Source organism: Canis aureus, chromosome 29 (genome assembly GCF_053574225.1).
Source record: "Canis aureus isolate CA01 chromosome 29, VMU_Caureus_v.1.0, whole genome shotgun sequence".
NCBI lineage: Eukaryota > Metazoa > Chordata > Mammalia > Carnivora > Canidae > Canis > Canis aureus.
The window spans coordinates 12,464,530-12,483,885 of record NC_135639.1 but is presented as its reverse complement, the minus strand read 5'-3'; the positions used below and the strand labels follow the sequence as shown (position 1 = coordinate 12,483,885).

Genomic DNA, 19,356 nt, shown 5'->3' with positions numbered 1-19,356 from the left:
GCAACTCTCTTCATATTTTCATAACTGCATTATGGAAGATGTTCACTGGTTTCCTCCTTGGTGAGTTTAATTCACACCAATACTTTAAGGAAGATTAGAAAGAAAAAAAAAAGGAATGAAAGAAAACATTTATGACAGCCCAGAGCTGGGTTTTCATGCTCCCGTCGAACAAAGAATTCCAAGATAATTATAGCATATAACAGATCTTTAAGGCTTATTTTGTGAATCAAATCAACTATGTATTATTTTCTGTGCTGAAGCTCAACATGCACTGCAAAATGCTGTATTTTTAGTCCAGATATAGATTTTATGTTTTTGCTCTAAAATGATTTTCATCGGTGAAGAGGCTTTGTAAAGCCAGCTGAAAATGAAACAACATAGGGAAGCTGCTTTTTCCGTTCAGTGTTATCATCCAGCCTTGCTCGAGATTCTGACATTACGAGATGCCCTGTTACGTCACCAACCCTTTCTAACGGCTGCACTAAGGACTAATAGCCTTATTTTATTTCCTGCCTCTTCTCTGAGATGATTTTCTAGACTATTGTCCAGATTTGCACAAGTGAACAAGTCAGGGACCCCCATGCAGACTCCCAGCTCCTGACTGAGTATGGTCCTCAGGGGGTGAGCCACTGATCCAAAGCAAGACAAAGCCTAGAGTCACCAGGATAGTTATGTCCACTTGGAGAGGTTAAACAAGGGGCAGAGTCAGGTCTCACCTCAGGACTAACATTGTTGCATTTCTAAGGAATAGACCACCTATTCAAGTGCCCTGAGCCATAGGGTTTTTTTCCCTTTTGTTGCCTAGTGTGTCCCTAAGCATCTGGAATAGTGTCTCGCACATCGTGGGCACTCCGTAAACATTTACCGATGAATGACTAAGTATCACTCCCAGCTTCTTGATCAAGACCATAAGCCAACTAGGAATCATACTTGACTTCCTTGTGTGACTGGCATCACCAGCATAAGTGGCAGCATAAGTCAGTAAGAAAAGCACTCAGGTCTAGTTCATAATGGTCATTTATCTCAGCCAAGGGTTTTAATGGCTCTATTTCCAAAACCAAATAACTCAGAGTCCTAGCTTTCTCATCTGGAAACAAAGATAATATTGGACCTACCTATTTTGCAGGGTTTAATGCATATCAAAGTAGATGTGTACGGCAAAAGCTAAGTGCCATAGAAATATTGTTGCTATCAGCAATTGGACTGAGATGTAGCTATTTTATTAACAGAGATGTTGGCTGCAGGAGAGTTTAGGCAGGAACACTGTGGCAAGAGTAACGACTCCAACGTGATGAAAGGCTCTAGCCAAGGGCATGCTGGGAGCCGGATTGCTTGGGCACTAGAACCAGAAGCCAGGGTAACTAAAGCAACTCAAAGCTTGCTGGGGAGCTGCCAGTTAGAAGTGGAAGAAAACAGCAACTTGGAGGAGGCGCCGTCCCAGGAGGCCCGCTGGGCCCAGACATGCCCACCCTCACGTTACCTGGAATGTTTGACTTTCATTTCTGATTTTCTTTTAAGAATCATCCCTTTGGGGGCACCTAGATGGCTCAGCAGCTAAGCATCTGGCTTCAGCTCAGGTCATGATCTCAGGGTCCTGGGACAGAGCCCCGCGTCGGGCTCCCTGCTCAGCAAGGAGTCTGCTTCCCCCTCTCCCTCCGCCTTACCCCTCCTCCTGCTTAGGTTCTCACTTGCTCTTTCTCTTTCAAATAAATAAATAAAATCGTTTTTAAAAATTTAAATTATAAAGAAAGAATCATTCCTTTGAAATATACAAATAATTTGTGGAAAGTTAGAAAATGTTCCATCATTCGCATTCTACTGTAAAATAGTTTGATGCGGTTGTTTGCCTCTCAGTATCTAGCACAGAATGGTAGTAGGGGTGAGTCTGCAGTTTTGGGATAGGGTGGGGGTGGGGTAATATAATCCAGACTGTGGAGGCCAGGGGCAACTTTCTCCAAGTAGATGGGAGCCCAAGTGGGGAGGTAGAGAGGTTAAAGAAGCTGTAAGGACAGCCTGGGCCCCCGAATCAGGGACACCAGTGGACAGAAGAGAGGTCTAAGGAAGAGAAAAGCAATTTCTTGTTGTCACCGCTCCCTCACATTTTAGGACTGGTTGTTAATCTACTTACGGTAGGTAAGTCTTTTCCTTCTTCCTCTCATTTCACTTCGTAGTATTCCTGAGATCACAGCCCAGACAGATTTAATCATTATCATTTGTAAGTGGCCTTTCCTTTTCTTAACTAAAAATCGGAATAGATAACATTTCTTTTTTTTTTTTTTTAAGATAACATTTCTAAGGGTTCAAAATTCAAAAGGCACAAAATAGTATCTCCAGGAAGCCACATCCAGTTGACTGGGGATCCTTCTGGAGCTGAATAATCCATCCACAAACAAGCACGCAGTCTCACACAGACTCTCTCTTTTCCTTAGGCTGCTATTTTTAATGTTCAGGAACATTAAATTAAATTGGCTTTGGGGCCTGCCTGGGACTCTGACAACCATTTATAACATTTTTTTTTTTCCTGAGAGAAACTGTGTTCCCAGATCCACATAATCAACCTGAAGGTAAATTTCTAGAACTGAGCACATTGGTAAGTTGGAGACTTTCTGTTTAGATCTATATTAAGCAGTGCTGAATAAGCAGAGATATGAAAAGTGAAAACTGCCTGTCTATGCCAGATTAAAGTTTTCCATGATTTTTTTCCTCCCAAAAGTACCTTCAAGATCGGCTTTTGAGAAGCTGACGTTTGTTGGGCTAAGGGTTGACAAGAAGTGAGAGGAGGAAGAAACCTTCTTGTGTTATCAAAATTCTCCTTCCTTGAGCTAAAGAGATCTCCATGCAAGGGGTCCTAAGGTTGTCCTTAAAACCCCTTTCCAACTGGCTCACAGCAGTCAACAGTTTCTGCATCCACGGAGGGAAATCCATTAATTCCAGGCTCTCAGATGGGAAATACCTTAACAAAAGAAGCAGCCAAATGTACACATCTTGCTTGATATCACTAGCTGATATCTTCCGGCATGAAGTTTGTGCTGATTGTTTTTATGCGACAAAGTCAAGCAAATGCGGGTGTGCAGATAATCGTTTCCAGAAACATCAAGGACCACATTGTGTTTGCAAACAGTCCAGGTTGGTGCAGTCTATGCACCCAGGTTGAAAGCATCTCTCATCTTGGGGGACATTGCAGTACCTCACTACACTTCACCCACACAAATAACCACAGGTTATTCATAAAGCCTGTGTGTGGACTATAATGAACACACTTGAAAGGATAAACATTGAGACTTCTGGCCAATAAGACAAAGTAATTCAATAATAATGGGGAAGTCAGTAAACGCCCCCTTGGAATTTGTTTGGACCTAAAAAATTCAACTCTTCCTTTCTTGATCAGACCTATAGTTTCATTAATTTTTGCTGGAAAAAAAAAAAGGAACATTGGTATCATGGATTGATAATTGTGTACATAATTTTCTATCTTAGCAACTTTCTTGAAGGCAGGACTGCTACATCTCTTAGAGAAACAGAATAGACATAGGAATTTTATATCATGTCATATCCATTATTTTACCCCACGCTGTTAGAAAATAGATTGCACATGATAATGTTCTCCAAAGTTGTTTGTTAAAATGAATTAAAAATCATGTCAACTTGCAAATTTATTATTGTTGTTATTATTAATTATTACTTTATTAGCACTAACTAGGTGCTAAGCTAAGCACTCTTCTAGGGGCTTTACAAATAACTTATTTAATAGGCAGCTGAATAATAAATATTTAAAAACTCAGTATTTTCTCTTTAGAATTTTAGATCTCGGGATCCCTGGGTGGCGCAGCGGTTTGGCGCCTGCCTTTGGCCCAGGGCGCGATCCTGGAGACCCAGGATCGAATCCCACATCAGGCTCCCGGCGCATGGAGCCTGCTTCTCCCTCTGCCTGTGTCTCTGCCTCTCTCTCTCTCTCTCTGTGACTATCATAAATAAATAAAAAAAAAAAAAAATTATAAAAAAAAAAAAAAAAAAAAAAAAAGAATTTTAGATCTCCATGCTATCTTTTTTTTTTCCATGCTATCTTTATTCACAGGGCCAACATGAACTGAATTAGATTGTTATCAGAGTAAAGTTCTGTTTATATAAACTTTCTTTGATTATGAAAATAGCACATATCAAGTAAAAAAATAGAAAAAACAGAAAAGTATAAAAAAGACAATAGTAAAAAGATAGCCCCCATTAGCATTTTCATTAGAGATATATTTTTGAGCATCCCAGAAATAACCAGCTGAAATTTCTGCTCATTCTACCAAAATAGCATCCTACTCCCCAGTCTTTCTCTGCCTCGTCATCCTATTTTTTTAATGGTTATTATTGCATTGATCACTGTCTAAAATTATTTAGTTTTCATTTCTTCCCTGTCTCCTACTAATAGAATTGAACATCCCGTATATCCCAGGTGCTGAGTATACAGTTGATACTCAATAAATGTTGCTTAAATGAATTAATATTCCTATTCTGTTGTGTATAGGATCACTGTAATGAGTTCTGTATGGTATCTTACAGCATTGTGGTTTTGGTGTATGTAAAACGTCTGAAATTATTTTACTCAAGTTTCCTTAGCTCAACATTGAGATAAGTTAGAATTTTGGCTAAAATTTGATGACCACCATGTCCAAAAAAATTATGTACAGATTAAAGTAGTTACAGTAATGCTGCAAAAAAGTGCTTTCAGAAGTGTTGGTGAGGTCTTGTTCATTTAGGATTTTAATGGATTAATCCCTTCCCTCCTGAGAATATCATGGACAGAAACTTGACAATGCAAATCTTTAATAAGAATCTATTTAACAAGGTCAATAGAAAGTGTCATCTTCACGTGCCCTATAAAGCCAAAGTTTTGCTATTTCCCCTACATTTTTATTTAACCCAACACATTGTTAGGTACGAAAAATTCAATATACTGAAGAATTCAGAATACTAAGGGAATATGTAAGTAGGGGCATCCACTTAACAATAATTTGTTTATGGAAAAATTCCTTATCATGCCATATATTGGGACCCAAAAAAAGGGCCGCGGTTAGCATATGGATTTTCTTTTTCTTTAAAGGAAATTCAACCTCTTTAGAAGTATCACAACATATCCAGGAAGCAGATAAATAAGAGGCTAGTATTGCTCCCATACTACAGAGTTGGAAACCTACAACTCAGTGTTTCTTCAGCATCTATTGCTTGCCCAGTTCTGTGCTAAGTCAAATATGCCTAAGAGAGAGTTTGGTTTAAAAGAGCTTTAGATATACTTTGGGAGATAATTTGAAGTGTTTCAAGCAATTAGAAAAAGAGAGCAAAACCAAATGGCACTCATTATGGCTGTCAGAGTTTGGGGATGGTAGAGGGGATATGGGAACATGGAGAAGTGGCATTTACAAAGATGGAAGGGAATCAAGAAGGTAACAAGAGTATTACAATGACCATTACAATATCATATGGATTGCATGCTTGCTATGGGCAGGGACTATTCTAAATGCTCTGCATAAAATCACTTAAAATCCCTACAGCAACCCTATGAAGTTGATTCTATTATGCTCCTCAATTTGCAGATAAGGAAACTGAGCTTGGGGATAAAAGAGTTACCAAGTCATAAAGCTAGTAGGTTTAGGGAGAGAATGACATAAGCTAATCATGAACCTGGCCTGGAAATTGGGAATAGAGATTCCCTCACCCAGATGGAAAAAATATTCCAGTTGAGAATTATGAGAACAAAGCCATCTGAGTTATGCAGAACTTTGAGTTTTAGTTTGCAGTTCTTAAAGTCGTTAGGTTCAGGACCTCTTTATAACTCGCAAAATTGAGAACCCCAAAGAGCTTTTGTTTGTGTGGGTTATGTTTATTGGTATTTAGCATATAAAAATTAAAACTGAGAATTTTTTAAACATTAAAATATTTAACATTAAAATATTAAATAACAATAATAAACCTATACCTACAACATAAGTAACATTTTTATGAAGAACATCTGTATTTTCCAAAACAACAAAAAAAATCTAATGAGAAGGGTGACACTATTTTACAGGTTTACAAATTTCCTTCATGTCTGTTAATAGAATAGAGGACAATGGATTCTCAAATCTGATTCTTCATAATCTGCCTTGATATGTTGTTTTGGTTTGAAGCATATGAAGTAAGTCTACTCCACATATCTGCATATGTAGTTGGAAAAGGGAAGAGTAACTTCTTTTTAAGTTTATTTATTTTTAAGTAATCTCCACACTCAACATGGGCTCAAACTCATTACCCCAAGATCAAGAGTTGTATCTCTTCCAACTGGGCCAGCCAGGTACTCCAAGGAAGGAATATCATAATAGCCTTTTCAGATAATTGTGGGTAATCTTTGATATCACCCCAAAACTTGGAAATTTGTTTCTTTACTTCTTCTTTGTCACAGCATTATTTATATCCAAGAAAATTAATCAGATTTACATCTTCAGCAGCAATGAAATTTAGTACTGGTATCAAAATATAAAACATCTTACCCTAAAAAATTCCTTCATGCCCCTTTGCACTTCCCTCCCCTTATTCCTAGCTTCATGCAACCAGTGATCTGCTTCCATCACTACGGTTTGTCATTTCTAGAATTTCATATAAACGGAATCATTCATAGTCTTCAATCTTTGCCCTTTTTCATTTAGCATAATATTTTTGAGATTTAGTCATATCGTGTATATTACTATGTTGTTCCTTCTTATTGGCAAGTAGTATTCTATTGTATATGACGATTTGTTTATATATTCACCGGCTGCTAAATATTCCAGCTGCTTCCTGTTTGGGGCTATATACAACATGTGGATGTGTATTTTTATTTTATGCCTTTGTATTTTATGTGGATGTGTATTTTTATTGCTTCCAGGTAAATATCTGTGGGTGGAACTCTTGGATCATATTATCATAAATATATGTTTAGTTTGATAAGGCACTGACATACTGTTTCCAAAGTGGCTGCACCATGTAGAGTTCCAGCCACAATTCCATGAGAGTTCTAGTTGCTCCACATCCTTACCAATGCCAGTATGGACAATCGCTACTGCTTTATCCATGCTAGTGGATTTGTTGTGATTTCTTATTGTGGTTTTAGTTTGCATTTCCTGAATTACTAGTGATATTGAACATATTTACAGATGCTTATTGACTATCTTTTGCAAGGTGTCTATCCCATTCATTTGCTCATTTTTAAATTGGGTTATTTTATTATTGAATTCTTAGAGGTTTTTTTTAGATATTCTGAATACAAAGCATCTGTTGGGTGTATATGTCATGAACATTTTTTTCCCCAGTTTGTCACTTTCCTTTTAGTTTTATTAATTATGTCTTTCAAAGACGGGAAATTTTTAATCTTGATGAAATCATTTTTTCAATTTTTTTCTTTGATAATATTTAGTTTTAGTGTCCAGTTTAAGAAAACCTGGTCCAACCCAATATCACAAAGATTTTCTTATATATTTTTCCTAGAAGTTTAATCACTTCAGATCTTACATTTAGATCCATGACCTGTTTTGAATTAAGTTTTCTATATGGTGTGAGGTGATAAGTTTTGTTTTGTTTTGATGCAGACATCACTTGTTCAGCACCATTTGTTTAAAAGACTATCTTCTCTCTACTGAATTACTTTGGTATCTTTGATGAAAATCAATTGACCATGTAACTGTGGGACTATTTCCAGATTCTTTAGTCTGTTCCTTGATCTATTTTTACATTAGTGCCTCATTGTCTTCATGACTGTAGCTTTGTGGTAAGTCATGAAATCAAGTAGTATGAGTCTTCCAATTCTGATCTTTTTCTACATTGTTTTAGCTTTTAGGTCCTATGCTTTTTCATATAAATCTTAAAATAAACATATTAATTTGTTTTAAAAAGCCCATTTAGATTTGGTTGGGATTGCTTCAAAGCTATAGATCAATTTGGGGAAGATTGCCATCATAACAACATTGAAACTTCCAACCTAAGGGTCAGCACACTATGGTCTGCAGGCCAAATCTAGAATATTCTAATATGCCCTCAAGCTAAGAATGGTTTTTACATTTTGGAAGGGTTGTTTTTAAAAAAACAAAAACAAAAGGGAATATTCCACAGTGACCTATATGGTCTGAAAAGATACCAATATTTACTGTCTGGCCTTTTACAGAAAAAGTTTGTCTACCTCTGTTCTAACCTTTGAATATGGCACATCTGTCCATTTACTTACTTTTTTTTTAAAGATTTTACTCATTTATTCATGAAAGACACACAGAGAGAGGCAGAGACATAGACAGAGGGAGAATCAACCTCCAGGGAGCCTGATGTTCAGAACTTGATCTCAGGACCCCAGGATTATGACCTGAGCCAAAAGCAGATGCTCAACCACTGAGCCACCCAGGTGCCCCCTGTCCATTTATTTAATCTGTTTAGTTCCCCTTCAAAATGTTTTGTAGCTTTCGGTGCATGGGTCTTACACGTCTTTCATAATTTCTTATTGTGAACCACACTTTAAGAACCGTTGCCATAAGCAGTGAGGGACAGAGGGCACTCACAGTTTGCCTTCTTTTTTTTTTTTTTAGAAGTCAGATTACATGGTGAAAAATGCCAAAGTATTATTTTAAAAACACAGTGAAAGGACCTACAGAGACAAGAAGCAGGGAAAACAAGAGGAATCTGCCATATTTAAAATGAGAGGGGCTGGAGACATCAGTTAGAGTAGTAGGAGAGAAAAGCGAGTAAATTCAAAAAACATTTCAAAGGGAGGAAAAGCAGGATTGGTAATGGATTGGATAAAGAGGATGAAAGGAGGGGAAGAGTCAAAGACAACTTCAAGGTTTCTAGCCTGTGATGTTAAATGGCTCGCCCATGGTGATTTTTATTTGCTTTACTTTTATCATCAGGATGCACAAATGGGATTTTCCCACATCTAGCTATTGTAGCTCCCTACATTCAGATTTACCATTGAAATTACCTGCTATCTCTTCACACCCTGTTAGTGAACAGGTAGTATTTTGATGGATGTTATATGATCAGAGAAATCCCGGGTCTTGGTGGAGTGTGGAACATAGCTCCCTCTAAATCCTTGTTTTAATTAATTATTCCTTAATATTCAAAATCTTTTCTAGCTATGCGGTAACCGAAGAGAACATCCTTTTTCCCACCTTATTTGTTCGGAAATCATCAGCCCTTGGAGATATTTATATTATTTATGACATTTAAATTTGTTTTTTTCTTTCATTTTCCATCCTTGGGCTTTCTTTTGAAGTCACACTATTAAACCTCCTTAAAAATATTTCTGTGTGTTTAGTTAACAAAAGCTCCTGTAAGTTGAATCCATGCTGGGAAAAGGTTCAGGTAAGCTCTCTATATAAGCTTACAGACAATTGTGTAAATCTTCAGCCATTAAAGAGAAAGGAGAAAAAAGCCACCCTCATTACACTGCTGTCACTTACTCTTCATCTCCTGTCCTCTTTAGCAGCATTAAGATGGGATGTAAATTTGCCAGTTAATGCTGTTAGAAAATGGATGGTTCAAGAAGGGCAGGAATTAGAGATCAGTATTAGGTGCAGATAAGCTCCTTTCCCTCTGCAGTGGCGGCTGTTTAACATTCATGGGAAAATCATCATCAAACAGCGTTATCACAGCTCTGTTGATGGCTGAGGAACTTCATCACTATGATAATTTTTTTTATAGCTGTGAGCCAAAAAGCTCCCTTTTATTTCTGCTGTCTAGAGCTGTGATCGAAGCTTGTTTGTATGGGTAGGATACAGCCAACCCTGGGCTCCCGGGTTGGGTTTGATTTCTTCTCCCCCCCTCCCCAGCTCTCTCCTTGTGCATGTTGCACTAAACAGTCCTACTGATAAAAATATATATATATAAAAATGGAAGTCCTCCAACAATCCTTCAAAGCAGAACAGATATTTTTATGATCAGTAATTCAAAGTTTGACAAGTGATGCTGTTCTGTAATGAAACTGTCATCCATTTTATTGTGAGCAAAATGCTAACTTGATAAATGGAACGTGGAGAGGAGGAGAGCAGAGGGCTGGGAGCAGGCCAGAGGCGGGAAAGAAATGCCTGCCTCTGAATACCTGGAAAGCAAACTATTCAAAACAGCCCAAGTATCCCTCAATAGCCTATTTCTCATCAATAGGCTGAGTCCTCAAAGCTCCTTGCCTGTAATTATTCCTTTCTGAGTCTCAAGCAAAGCCCACGAGATGGGGTCTTCCGTAGCCTTTTCTTGGCTCTGTTCTATTTTTATGTTTAGAGTGTTTGGGGGACAACATTGGTTGTGTTATTCTAAACTTGCCCAGTTTGCTCAAGAACACACGATCTTCACACGTGCTATTTCCCTGACATGTTTAGACATCTTCGAGTGTAGGAGAGATAAAAGTCGGGGTTGTCACTTGCAGCATAGACAGGGCAAAGACTCGAGGTATTCTTCTGAGGTCGATAAGGAAACTATTCAAAGAAAATTTAAATTTATTAAGGTGCTCAAGCTGATGCCTCTTTGCAGCTTTGACCTCATTTTCAGAGGCTTAACTGCTCTAAGTGACTTCCTCTGCCTTTGGAATGCCGCTCGAGAGTGTGCTGCTGAAAAGTAGTTTTGTAGTCCGGACAGAAAGGGACTATAACTTAAATTGTTGGGATTTGAATTCAGGATTGATTTAACTACTTAAGTCATTGCCTTTCAACTAACCCCCATCCCCTTTCTCTCCCCAAGAGCAGACTTCCAGGCCTGCCAGGATGGGCTGGATGATGCTTGAAGTTTGGAGATAAGGACTTTTTGTCCACTGGGTTCAGCTTAGACGACCAAACTCATTTCCCACAAGACTAGAGTTTGAATCCAGTTAGGATCCCGGAGGTGAAAGGCTGGTGCTTTATCATTTAAGTATAGCTATTTAAACATAAGTTTAAAAAAGATACTGCAGGATAGAGGGAAAGCATTGTTCCTACAAGGATAATCTTGGGGAAAGCTGCCTGACTGTTCCCTAAAGATCAGATAACCTTCTCCATCCCCAAATAGCTTTGGCCACCTCTGACTTCTCAAGATCAAGAGCCAAAGGATACTTCCTCACTCCAAGATTTTCTCTTCCACATTTTTTTTAGGATTTTGTTTATTTATATTGTGGGGGAGGGGCAGAGGGAGAAGGAGAAGCAAACTCCCTGCTAATCTCAGAGCCCAACATGGGACTTGATCCAAGGACCCTGACATCATGACCTGAGCCAAAGTCAAATGCTTAACCAAATGAGCCTCCCAGGAACCCCTGTTACATGTTTTCTAAAAAGAAAGAAAGAAAGAATGAAAGATCTGAGGAGGTGTTTAATTTCCATAAGCACTCCACTTCTTGAGCTGACTATATAGGTTTAAGTCTTAACTCTGTGAGCTTCTCTTTGTTGGTGAAAAATAGTCATAAGGCCCCATATAAGGGAGCTATTGAGCTTGTCTGATATGCATTCTCTCAGCAGACACCTGAAGTGCACAGGCACAGATGGCCCCTGCCCTTCCTTCTAGAACACCTCCTCAGTGAGGCATTGTAAATACCCTCCCTCCACAGAGCCTACCACATCCAAAAGGAATTCCCAGTCTTTCTTCTCTCAGTTAATGGAAGCTCCACTGCACTTGACATTGCTCTTTGCTTATTCATTACCTCTATCTCCACCATACCAGAAGCCCCGTGAGGACAGATATGCGTCCTCTTGGCTTCTTTTTGTTTTTTGGGTTTTTTTTCTGCTGTATTTCCAGTGCCTAGACCAGCTTGACATGTGGTGGGTGCCCAAGAGGTAGTTGATGAATGAATACACTCCTGTCCAGAGCTGAAGCTGAAGAGCATTGTAGCATGGTAGCTCAAATTCAAGGGGAGAGACCTGGCTGGTTGAGAAATGCCAAGGGCAGCAGAAGTGGTCAAGAAAGCCCTTTGCTTCCCAGGTACATGAGAGAAAGATGGACATTTGTTCAATTCTGAAGATAGACCTAAAGAAACAGATCTGGAGAGAAATATGTTTTGCCATCCCCTATTATGGTAGAAATGGGGAAGTAATGGGGGAGTTTCTTGTGACCAAGATTTTCAGGAAATAATGTTTATTGCCAATGACCCTTTCTAGCCTTTTCTTTCTGTGCAAACACAGGTAATCAACTCTCCATATTAGTTATAGAGGCTGTATGACTATAAGTCATGAGTCATAAGGGACCTTCACCCAGAGTAGATGAAGGAAGGGCTCCTAGGGAGACCAGCAAGAGGGAACAGTGGCAGTGGTGCCAGAAGTCCCCAGGAGGGGTCGGGGCCGTCATCCTGTCAACCTACAAAAGCTTGAGCACAAAACCTATGACCCACATAAAGAGGGCTGGCTACACCCAGCAACCACTGCAATCACACATTCTCTAATTTAGTTCCTTTTACACTAACAACTACATGAAACAGCTTTAAGTTCACAAGAACAAAAGACAATGATGGTAATTTCATCTTATTTGCCAAGACAGCAGCAAGTTTCTAGTCTCCACCCCCCACCCCCGTCCCTCCCATCTATCTCATTATCTTGAATTACTCTTATTTTTTCTTGGTAATACAGAAAAGAATTAATTAACCTTTTAAGAACCAGAACCCATTACAGGGATATCTTGTATTCACAGTATATAGGATATGACTCAGTTATTAATTAAAGTATTTTTTACCTAATTTTGACTTTGGAGCTAAGAATAGTTAATCTCATAAGAATTTCATTTCAACTTTACTAAACATATCTGTGTGTGTGTGTGTGTGTGTGTGTGTGCGTGCACGTGCAATGCACATGCGTTTGGCAGAACTATAGCATGGGTCAGTTTTGATGCCAACCCGAGTTTATATAAATTTTTATATTTTCAGATTTCTTGTGGCTATTGGGACTTGCTCTGGAAGGTGTAAAATTAATCTGATTCCATCAGAGTGTGTGCCAATTAATAAATAAGAATAATAGCCTTGTTGTTTTCACTGATACTATCTAATAGGGTGTGAGGGAGTCCCATCTAAATCTATTTATCAACCTTTTGAATCAGATCAAAATCAGAAAATACCTTGTAACACAGAAACCATCTTTTGTCTCAGGGGCATGTGGAGGGAAGCAGTTGATTCCGATAGGAATGGCTGGTAACATTTTAGGCCAAGAACTGCTTTCCAGAATGCAGTGCTACGTGAACTATCTCTTCACCTGCTTCCTTGATGATGCTTTTTTTTAGGAAGAGTATTGGCCTTAAGAAATCATAGGAATCCATGCTTGGTTCTTCACCACAGGGGCTTGAGCCAACCATTTGTTTTGTTAGCCAGTCTAATGGGTATAATAAACAAAACGAGCTCTGCAGCTCCCCTGATGTTATATGAGCGTTGCGTATCCCCACCTTCCCACCAACACACACACACACACACACACACACACACACACACACACACAGTGATACTGCTGCTGAATGAATGCCTTGTAGGCATCTATTTTCTTAGCAGAAGCGATGAATTTATTCCGGTCCATTTACACTCTCTCACTTCCATTGACCCAACCCACAGCTGTGAGCTAGGTGACCAACCCACAGAGGCAGCTAGTCGACCCATTTAGAGTCAGGCCTTGAGTGCTGGTGCCAAGTCAACCAGCCACCAACCGCAGGGGCCACACAGCATCACCAGAAAGCACACAGGTCCTGCTGCCTCGCAGGGCTGCTGGCTCCCCCACCTGTTACCCACTGGAGCCAGTGTAAGGCTCTGCCCTTCACACTGCACCTCATTAGTCATAGACCAGCCGGGGCCATGAGAAAACAGCAGACCAGATCTGTCGCCTCTAACAATTCACCGAACAGATTCTCCATTTCCTTTGTTGTGCTATGAATATTCTGCAGCTTCTCCGGTTTTATTAAGAAGCCTTTCCTTCGGTTTCTCTTTGTTCTTCTCATCTAATCTCTTAATGGAAGTTGCTAATTAAATTCCTATAGCCATTTTTTTTACAGTGTTTTGAATAGCAAAGTCTGTCAACTGCAGAAAGTGTATATTCTTATCAACACGCCTGTTGCCTGGAGGAGTGAAGGCCTCGCTGACAGATGGCTGCCGAGGAAGGCCCAGCAGGGCTCACATCTGCAGCACCTGTCAGCAGGAGCACACACGAGAGCAGGGCTGCAGACGAGGGCCCGTTTGGGCTCAACAAACAGAATCCAGGTTGCTAGAGTGTTTCCGTGCACCTCACGTGGAACTTGGCAAATTTAAGCCAAGTGTTCTGGGCATGTACTTATTTTTAAGCATTCTTTGATGCTGCCCCATTAACGGTCACATATCCCCTTAAATTTCAGTGGGATTAACTCTCTAAAGGAAAAATGGAAAAGCAGCTGAGTGCAGGACATGTCTGCCAACCGTCTTTTATCAGACACAAGTCATCAGATGGAGCCCCATTAAAATTACTTGTGGCTGTCTGGTAGGAGGTTTCTAGGCCTTTATGAACAACATGGCACAGCCTTTTATGCTAAATTTACATGGAAGTTAAAGATGCAAAAGCTTTCCCTAAAAGTAACCCCACTTTCACTTGCATATAGGTAGTCTGCTGCACATTAACTTATCATTGTGAGTGGTTAATTGAAGGGTAATCCACCAACACAGAAATCAGAGCCAAATCAGTCCCTTTGAGGAGACGTTTGTCCTTGATCAAATGTTGATACTTGCCTAAAGCAAAAATCCATTTGTTCTCTCAACACGGACTTTGTCCATGCACAGCAGTTGTCAAGTACTGGGCGTGGGAAATAAGGTATTGTCATAACCTGGCTTAAAACAGCAGGCTAAGCACATGTGTCTATGCTTTCCCATCCCAAATGCCACAAATCAGAAGAGGGGTGTGTGTGTGTGTGTGTGTGTGTGTTTGTCTTCATAAACAGTGCTGAAAATAAGGAAAGTTAATGAGAGATCTTGAGGAATTTCTAAAAAATAGAAAGAAGGTATCAAATAAAAGGAGAAATAAACATAGGGCCTAGCAAAAACTACAACCCACAAAGGGAAAAACTGCTGCTGACATAGGAGCAATTCTGGAAGAGAGCTCTGAGCACAGAGGCAAGGGTCGGGGGAGGAGGAGTCACCAGGATGCTTGGAACTTAACCTGGGGATTTTATCTGAGAGAAATACTTACATATATACATTGATGTGTGAATGAGGATGGGCCCTGCTGCCTGACTCATGGCAGTGAAAAAAACCTGATGGTCCATCTACAGGTGGATGGACTACTATGACATTGTGTAGATTGCTATGTATGGACAAGAAAAGATCTCCAAGACATGTGTTCAAGGAAAAAGCAAGTTGTAGAAAAACATAGAGTAAAACTAAAGATTAGGTAGGTAGGTAGATGATGGGTGGATGGATGGATGGATGGATGGATGGGTGATGGATGGATACAGTGCATATACACATGCCAAGATAAAGGTCTGGAAAGAGACTTGACAAATGGTTATCAGAATGTACTCTTGGGACAGAGAGTGAGGGTACAATTAGGGTGAGGGGGGATATTCACTTTTGATCACGTTCATGTAGTACCTGAAAAACTCTTATGAGGCCATATTAATGTGTCATGTATATAATGATAGACACAAGCAAAACAAAACAATATGACAAAAGCACATGTCCTGCCCCTCCTTGAGAAGTTTATCTGGGAGATAAAGGCAGGTAAGAAAAGTATGATTGGCATTTAAATGTAACAGGTGCTTTAATAGAGAAATTTCAAGATGGCTTAGCAACCTCCCAAAAAAGGCACATAACCCAGTCTAAATCACAGAGGGCTTCCCCAAAGCAGTGGTACCTAAGTTGAATTCTGAAGGGAGGGTAGCCCTGGTCAGATGGACGAGATCCCTATGAGCTATGGGGGTCCATGTGAAGGTGCCTCACTTTCCTCCTGGGTCTGCTGGGCAATGAGGCAGCCCAGCCTCTCACTTGAAGAAGTGGGGTGTCAGAACTCCAGACCTGAGGGTGAAGAGCCATGGTGAGGAAGCAGCACCTCCAACTAGTTCATCCATTCCGGTTTCCCTCTTCCAGTGAGACCCTGGGAGTTAGGAGAATTGGTAAATTGTGTGGAAGTGACTATGAAAAACCTCTCTAAAGGTTGGGTCACCAGTCAGTACTCTTCCCTTACAGTCTGGGATCACCCCCATGACACCCTCATTCTTTCCCATCTGACCAGTACCCAGATGCCCCTGCAGGTGCCAAGAAGACACAGGTAACAACAACAGAGCAGACATTCCTTTCATCACCCTTTATCTCTGCCTTCCACAGAGATCAGCGAATATTAGCCCCTGCCCAGAAACCTTCACCTCCTGAGGTCTAAAACCTTTCTGAAAATTTCTAAGTGGGGGTACCTGTCTGGCTCAGTAGGTAGGGCATGTGACTCTTAATCTCTCACTGGGTGTAGAGCTTACTTAAAAAAAAAAAATTACAAGTGGACCAGTTATTCCTTCAAGTAACATGGACTTGAAGCCAAGTGCATGGAATTGCCATGCTGGAGTGGGAAGGAAAACACTCAGGGAAGACAGGAGACGTGAGTTGCCTTCTCTGGAAGAGGTAGTTCATACATGCCCAGAAGCACTATGACTTTCCTATATGTTTCTCTTTCTGGAGTCAAATACTGGCATCCAAGAAGAAAAGATGTAGCACTCTGTGCTTGCCATGGCCCTATGGAATGCAGATGGCCTGTGCCTGTGACCTCTTGAGAGAAAATGTGGGACAGCCACGCTGGCAGTATATTAGTTTCCCAGGGATGCCATCACAAGTTATCACAAACAACAGCTTAAAATGACAGTGAGTTATTCCATCCCTGTTCTGGAGGCCACGAGTCCTAAGTCCAGGTGTCTACTTCATACTTAGCACTCTTTTGATGGTGTCCCAGCTTGTCCTAATTCTAGGGAAGAATTCTTCCCTGTGTCTTTCAGCTTCTGGTGGCTCTGTTTGTGTCTTCTCCTTTTCTGTCTCTTATAAAGACATTTGCCATTGGATTTGGGGCCTACTTAGGTAATCCAGAATGATCTCATCTCAAGATCCTTAGCTTAATTATATCTGCAAAGATTTTTTTTCTCAACAAAGTCACAGTCATAGGTTCCGGAGTTTGGATGTGGACATATCTTTTGGGGGGACACAGTTCAACCCACTACAGATGCTCAGTCAGCTTCCTTGGTTTTCCCAAGTTCTTCATTCTCCACTGTTTCCACCAGGTTTAGGGTCAATCTTAGACCTCATACTTGGCTTGCCATCGACCTAGAATGTTGTTTTGGGTAGAAAGAAAACAGTGGAGATAATAAAATGGTGTGTTTTTAGAGATGAGATTCAGGGACGCCTGGGTGGTTCAGAAGTTAAGCGTCTGCCTTCGACTCAGGGTGTGATCCTGGAGACCCGGGATTGAGTCCTGCATCGGGCTCCCTGCATGGAGCCTGCTTCTCCCTCTGCCTATGTCTCTGCCTCTCTCTCTTTCTCTAAGTGTCTCTCCTGAATAAATAAGTAAAATCTTAAAAAAAAAAGAAAAAAGAAAAAAGAAATGAGATTCAGTATCCTCATTATTTTGATGGAAAACTTGGTCAGAAAAATTCAGTTGCTTGTCCAAGGTCACAGTTAGTGACAATGCTCGGACTAACCTCTGAGGGGCTCTTTCCACTACTCCATGCTCTGCACATGAGATTCTAGGCAATTGTGTTTGACCTTGATTATAGATTGGGCATCAGGCTGGTACCGGGTGCTGTGAGGAGGAAATGTTAAAAGTAGGTATCATTCATCTTATAATTCCTTATCCAGTAGCAGAAATCCACTCCTGGTAGACAGACCATAGCCAGAATTCTTCTTTTCTTCCTCTCATCTTTCCTTCCTTCCAGGGTTGCTCAAAGGACTTAGTACTTTCTGCTTAGGTCTTAGCTTGTCCCAAAAAATGAATCCGTCTCCTTATTTCAGTTTAGTTGCAGTGTACTAAACTGTGCTTTGCTCCAAAGAGAGACAAAACTACCCCAAATGCCATGAAAACAAAACATTTTAGTACAGTTAGTTCACTTGAAGAAGTGTTACTGAGGCCTTTAGTTCAGTCTGGTAAGCCAAAGGAGTAGGATAGCACACTTCAAAGGCTGGACAGGATTTTTCTTGGGACCTGAATTAGGAAAGAATGGAGGTGGGCGGGGAGGGGGGGGTGCTCCCTTTGGACTCACTTACAAGGTTTGGCTTGATAGGAGCACTGGGTGCCTGTGAATATCTGTTATGTAATACATACCCCAAGCAGTTGTAAAGTCATTCAGACAATTGTCAAACTTGAGAAGTTCCCAACTCATGAATATTGCAGATAGCCCATTTTCTTCACCTTCAGTTGAATCTGATACCTTTGAATAGGCTGTGAGGTGTTTAGGACTTTATCTGAGCCAGTGCCACTAAGCTGAAAGGAGGTTTGAATGGGTAAGGGAGTCATTCAAAAAATGCTTTTATTTGGTTTCAGAAACACTTTCTTTGTTTTGATGTGCTCAGAACATCATCTATTTGAAGTCTGGCTCCACGAGAGTTTTTATCTCCAAAGCAAGAAAACTATGGTAATTTTAAATAAATAAGCCACCACAACAAAATGCATTTTCTTAAAAAAAAAAAAAAAGAAAGAAAAGAAAGAAAGAAAGAAAAGAAAACCATTTCCAAGAGATTTGTGCATTTCGAACACAGGTAATACCTACCTAAAAATCTAAACGAATGAATCTAAGCCATCGTCCATCTTTCTCTTTGTTCTTTAAGAAAATATTCACATCTATCCAACCAAATTAACATATATTATCACAAACGTGTCATTCTCAAATTTCCTGAGCTCGGCTTATCACTCGCCTTTTTTTTTTTTTTTCTCATGACTGTCTTTCTGAAAACAAAACAACATTATTCACACCAATAAGTGTAACAGGCACAATGCAAGAAAGCACTGGAAGCAACTTCTTTGTACTTATCAGGGTTGACCTCTTACTCTTGGCTTTTCCTTTCTTCACCTCCCTAGGGTCACCTCTCTGAGAAGGAACTGTAGGACTCTATGTTCCATTAGTTAACCCCGCACTCCTTTATCCTCTGCGGGCCCCTTTGGGCTCCAGCATTTGGCGTCCAGGAAAAATCTAAACTCCTGCCTTTATTCTGCAGTTGAAAACAGTAGATCTTGTTTAAAGAGAAATACTCAATTCTCTCTGCTATCTGAATTCATATATGGTTAAAATGGCTAGGGGGAAAAAAAGCCTCAGGAGATGGTCTCCTGATACTTAAATAGAAAAATAAAAATAAACTATTTACTTCAAGCTCCATTTGAAGCCAAGCCCCTTCGGAGAATCTGGCCAGACCAAAGAATCGTGTGTAAGATTGAAGATCATTGGATTTGCATTGCGTTCCCA

General features: G+C 40.1%; 1 protein-coding gene across 7 annotated transcripts in view; it reads right to left on the bottom strand.

Annotated features, from left to right (window-relative positions):
- Positions 1 to 19,356, bottom strand: part of LOC144301038 (uncharacterized) — a 103,444-nt gene that overhangs the window by 53,958 nt on the left and 30,130 nt on the right. For 4 of the 7 annotated variants that reach the window (XR_013367761.1, XR_013367762.1, XR_013367766.1 and 1 more), the window contains one exon: positions 15,684 to 16,022. The exons of the other annotated variants lie outside the window; for them this stretch is intronic. The gene's annotated coding sequence lies outside the window, so the exon portion shown is untranslated. Of the gene's footprint in view, positions 1 to 15,683; positions 16,023 to 19,356 lie in introns of those variants that run through there. 7 annotated transcript variants of the gene reach the window in all.